This window comes from Centroberyx affinis, unplaced genomic scaffold (assembly GCF_046629955.1).
Source record: "Centroberyx affinis isolate AG114_WGS23_722 - 3 ecotype Tasmania unplaced genomic scaffold, CSIRO-AGI_Caff_v1 ptg005761l_1, whole genome shotgun sequence".
NCBI classification, from domain to species: domain Eukaryota; kingdom Metazoa; phylum Chordata; class Actinopteri; order Beryciformes; family Berycidae; genus Centroberyx; species Centroberyx affinis.
The window spans coordinates 23,568-29,591 of NW_027282917.1; positions in this window are offsets into that span (position 1 = coordinate 23,568).

Sequence of the window (6,024 nt, forward strand, 5' to 3'; positions counted from 1 at the left end):
TTGTTCCTTTCCCACTGTCTTAATCAGTGCTTCCCAACCTTTTTCCTTAAGGGACCCCTATTCTGTCACTGAGTAACCAGACAACCCCTGACGAAGTGACATATTTTATGGATATTTCATATTATATTCAATGCATAACAATAGCAGCACAGAACAACTGATAACTGTACAATTAACGCAATAACTGCAGGAATTTTGTGTAAAACGAGCAATTTGGATTAATATTGAGCAGATTATGTGAATATTGCATCAGAGATTCGTTTTCCTGATATTTTTAGGAATGTTTTATAGAATTCTCTATTATTTATTTTTAACTATACATACTTATGCTTATTTCAGACAAATTCAGTGTTTTCTTCTCCCTGACGCTCGGCCGTTGTTCTATTAGCTCTTTGGTTGTTTTAACTGTGAACTTTTCTAATGCAGGACGAGGCTGTTTAGCAGAGAGTGAATATAGCTTGTGTTCATGTCTTCACCGCACCCTTATCCTCATTTATATCTTAGAAAAACATCTAAACTTTAAAAATAACAACTACATTTAGTTCTTTTCTTCACAGAAATTAATGAAATGCTGAGATATACTGTATATATATATTTTTTAAGTTTTCTTACATCCCTTAAAACAAAGAAGGCCTTGCGACCCCCCGTGAAGCTTTAGGGACAAAAAAAAAAAGAAGACAAACCGATTGGCAGGGGCAACAGGAATTATTCTCACAGACCACTGGTGTGCGACTGGTGCATGCCAGTCAGGTTTCCAAAGTAACCCATATTGCATAGAAGTGGGGCAGTGGGGCAGGATATTTGGAATATTTCCTGAGAATTGTTGTTGTTCTTGATATTACTTTTTTTCTACGCTGCCCTGAAAACAACTGAGACAAATAGCTGAAGAACAGAAATGACTGAAAAATGAGAATTTAATATCTTCTGCCTCCACTCAGGCTCAAAAAATAATCTTATCATGTTTATGTAGGCACCAACCAAAAATAGACCTGTGACTCATTTTGGGTCTCAACCAATAGATTAAGAAACCAGGATTTATATTATAGTACATAATCCACTTGAAAAGTACAAAATGTTTTGCTGGTCCTAGCCAGGGTTATTTACCAAAGAGTGTGGGAAGCAGCTTTAATGTAGCTGAAAACTAGGTTAGTAATAATAAAGATGATGGTTTTGTTGATTGAAGCACCAATTGATCAAGCAATTGCTGGTCATATTGGTATTTGGTTGTACCACTTTTGGCAGTCAGTCATTTCTACACCATTTTGTCAGAAAGGGGAGATAGGCACATTTGAGAGCCTCTCTTCTGACAGGCAGACTGACACTTATTAAGCAAACATTGACATCTAGTGGTCACATCATGCATTACAGCCCAAACACAGAGGGACTGTAGTAGTTTGATTTAGAGCAGGGGTACTCAAATACAAATCTTAAAGGTCCACAAAGAAAATTTTCAATTAGACAAAGGTCCGTTTATTAAGGTCAGTCAAGATTTAACGAATTATAATTAAATTATTAAATTAATAATATAAAATTAAATATAAAATATATATAATATAAAATTAAATTATATAAAATATATAAAATTAAATTAAATAAAACATAAAATTACATGTAAAATTAAATTAAATTAAAGCTACAAATCACCATTTCCCCATTATCCCCATCCCCCAAACCCGGTTCACACACCCAGCCACCAAAGGTGAATCAAACCATCCTAAGAATCAAAGTCCAAATAAGTCCAGAACTATTGTACATTGTGTCAAACACTGTTGCTTAATGAGAGAAGTGGCACCTTTGGTCTGCTGCCAAGACTTTGAACTTTGGCACAAAAGGTGTGATGACCAGGCAGAGACACTGATGCAAGTGTTCATTGGTGAGTCGGCTGCGGTACTTCACCGTGTTCATTGTTGAGAATGCAGACTCACTGCTGTAGGCTGGCCACCTTTGAACACGCCATTTTAGATTGATTCACGTTCCAAATCTAGGCTAATAGCTAACAGCTGACGAAACGAGCTGCGCTGTCAACTTGATTACACCGGTCTTTGTTCTCTTCTCTTGTAAAAATAAAGTTTGAAAAAAAAAGTGCGGCTCTACAGTATGACGTCGCGTCCGCGACTCACCGCTGTCATGGAGATGACGGGACGCTGAATGTGATTGGACCAAACCAAAGCAGAGTAGACGTCCTCACACAGACAGTGGAGCAGTCGGGCATTCAGAGCGCTGCTTGCAGTGGAGAAAGCGGATAATTTTGACTCGTTGCGTTGCGGCGAAGTCTCGCAGATAATACAAATAATACATATGAAAAGTATAATTTGCTCAGAGTCCGGAGACAGTTGTGGTTCGGTCCGGATCCGGACCGGAGTCCGGACTTTGAGGATGACTGATTTAGAGCCTACACTGACATGTAGTGATCATATTAATTGTTTTACACCAAAAGCACAGTGAAAGTGTCTGGAAAAAGCTCATAATATCTACCATGTAGCACACAGTGGGAATAGATTGGCAGGATGTTCAGCAAATTCATGATGCATCATCAACATCTGTAAGAAGTTGTATTCTACAGTTGGTATGTATTGTGAATTTTACATGGACTGTTCTAAAATAGGACAAACAAAATGCCCACAGCAGTAGACAGTACTCAAACCCTAATCACATTAGAGGGATAAAGTTTCTATAGTTATCCTTGAGCTTCTCAGAAATGGCGTATTTAGTGCAGCACATTTGTCCAGGTACAATGGCATTTGCGTTTTGTAACCAGTAGGGGGCAGCATCTGCATGTCAGAATCATAGACACCTGATTTGGTGGGTTTTAGCCTTTAGCCTTTTGATTTCATAGTGAGTTCAGCTGTCAAACCCTTGGACCACTGTCACTGTGTTTCTGTATTTTCACACTGTCACACTGATTAGCCCCTTAGTGAACACGGGCGCTTCAATTACAGGTCAAAACAGGGTGATGTATTTTTTTACTAAGAGCTCTAGAGGGGGTCTGTATCCTTTGTGGGGGGAGGTCTTGTTTGCTATTGCCTTGTTTTCTGGGCAGCCACAGTTTCAGAGTGGCAATAATGTGTAACATACATAGCAATAGTTGTAATGTCACTATTCCCTTACATTTTAGGCATTAAGCTGCTGCACCTATCCAGAGCAACTTACCAGAGTGTAACAGTAGTATAAACTTCAGTTCCTTCATCACTGACAGAGTAGCAGGGTGGTGTAGTGAGTGCACAGCAAATCCAGTGTTGATTTTGCAGCGACAGTTATTTGGAGTTGACCAGTGTTGATTGGAGAGTTGTTCATCCACTCGTAGCGCTGATCTAGCTCTGGGGCAGCTGCTTAAAAATCTTAAAGTGTTAAATGAACTCTGATGGGTGTGGACTGATATAGACATTGGCATGCTGTTAATTCTTACACTTTAACAGAAATTAACACTGATGATTTTGCTGTGTGAGTAGACTGTCCTTCATTCTGTGGGCTCAGGTTCAATGCTGTTCTGTAATTGCCCCTGCCCCTATTATTATGATTAGTATGATTATCATTATTATTATTATTATTATTATTATTATTATTATTATTATTATTATTATTATTATTATTATTATTATTATTATAACAAGCAACCAAATGTAAGGAGAGCAAGGTCGAGATTCCGTAGTGCCTGTGGCCATGGAATGATCATGTGGGTAAAAATTGTTTATTGTCTCCCCAAAGTCAACTTTATCTGCATGGGGTAAAGAGTACATTTTTCATAATTTCAAGCTTTGTTGATCCATAACTTGCACCATTTTTGTGTGTGCGTTCTTTTTGCTAGTTTACTTAGCTGGAGACAGAATCAGCCACTGGTACTGCGGATGTCAGATTTACTGCCCTAACAGCAACAACAACAACAACTACGACCGAGAGAAAGTAAGACAAGAGCAACAACAACAACAACAGGTCCAAAGCAAACAGTCAACATTTGCTTTAGTCGCAGCATTCCTTTTGGAGTGCTGGAATGTGTGTGTTGTGTGTGTGTGTGTGTGTGTGTGTGTGTGTGTGTGTGTGTGTGTGTGTGTGTCCACCTCCCTACTGTGATTGACTTGAGGAATGATCAGTCCAGATGGGGAGGTGTGAGAACCACTCTAGCTCCAAGGGCAGCATAGGGTGTGTTGGGGTGTGTATGTGTGCGTGTGTGCGTGTGTGTGTGTGTGTGTGTGTGCTTATTTGTAAATCAGAACAGCATCTCTTGAGGAGGAAGAATGATGATTTTACAATCTGTGAATGCATCATGTGAAACCCTCAAAGTATTTTTCTTTTTATTACACTAAAAGTAAAAAAAAAAAAGAAAAAAAAACTCCTTGCAGTTGAAAGAATCAGACATCACTTGTCACACAGTGCGTTTAAAAATCTGTCAAGTCCAATACAGTTTCAAAGCAGAAGCACACACTGACACAAATGCTACACCTAATACCCATGTCTGTAAGTAGCTTTTGTTATTTTTTATTTCTGCTGTTTATGTCCTTTGGAGAGGGCCAAAAGAATAAAAGCTCTGTATCCACAGAACAATGAGGTGAAACTATCGTATGCCTTATTATTTTTCTTTTGGCTTGGCAATATTATTCAAAACTCGGCTTATTCTTTGCCCGCGTGGTAACATGAATTTAATGAACATCCTATCCAGAAGCAGTGGGACCTATTGGCGCCTCAGTGGTTTCTATGGTGGAACTGTTTTACATAAAAGGCTCTCAACAGGTCTGCGCTGAGCATTTCAGGCTTTATGTTTGAATAAGATTTGGAAAAGGGAAGTGTGACAATGATTGAAAAAAAAGAAATCGAATTTATTATATAAACAATATACAGTATAACTGAGAGTGACAGGAGTGACAAATACAACAAATGTCATGATTAGAACCCAGGACATCTTAAGTACATATGTGCCTTCTTCTTTATTACTTTATTGATCTCTGTAGGGAAATCCTCTTTTCCATTGCCTCCTCCAGCAAGTCGGATGCTTGCTGACAGGATCTTGAAACTGAAGTTTGAAGGTTTGTCTCACACTACGCCCCCATGCTGCCCAGGGAGCCTCCAGAACACCCAGGACTGTTGAGTTGGATTGATAGTGACACTTTTTTACACTGAAACAAAACAAGGCATCATAACGGAACTGTGGCAGCAGCCAACTTTATCCCTTAAAAAGAAGTGGCTTGTCTGGGGGAAAAGAACCCACTTCTTTTTAGGCAGTTGGATCTGTCGTGTTCATGGTGTGCCGTACAAAAGCTGATTTAGCAACTTGTTTGCCTTCCTCCATTCAGCGTGCCTATTGTTTTCGATGACTGGCCACTTTACTTTACACCTACCATTCACATCTATTCAAGCCTGCCCATTGGGCTGTTATGGTGGCTGGGTCATTCTACACTCAAACTAGGCTCATTTCCCATTGATTGGACAAATGTGTGATTGCCCAATTCACACATCTTGTAGACTAGGCTACGTGTAAATTGACCTTATGAGGACCAAAAGGAGTTGAAGAGAATGCACCATGTTTTCTCTACTGACAGCCAATGTTGTCTCTCTGTCTCTCTGCATCTTTTTTCCTCACTCTCTCCTCTCTTTTCTCTACTCATTAGCTTCTCACTAGCACCACCAGATATCTGCTACCACCAGTAGAAAGTGTGTGTGTTTCTGTGTGTTTCTGTGTATGCTAACAAGGTGTGTGAGCGTGTATGTGTGAACACAGCCGTCTTCTTTGTTTTTCTCTTAAACCATGCAGAGTGTGACGGCAATAAATTTTGAATACTGCCCTCCTGGTATGTGTGTGTGTGTGTGTCTCTGTGTGTCCGTCTAAAGCCTATAAAAGAGGTTGTCAAATCACTGCAAGGACACAGCTGTATGCAGCTGTCTGCTGGCTGCACACACACACACATACATACACACACGTACGCCAGCTGCTTTGCAGCCACCAGGCTCATGAGCTTGACTACAGCTGCAGCCTGCTGGGAGAGAGAGAGAAAAAGTGATGAAATCTAAAGGGAGGAAGAGAGAATAACCAAG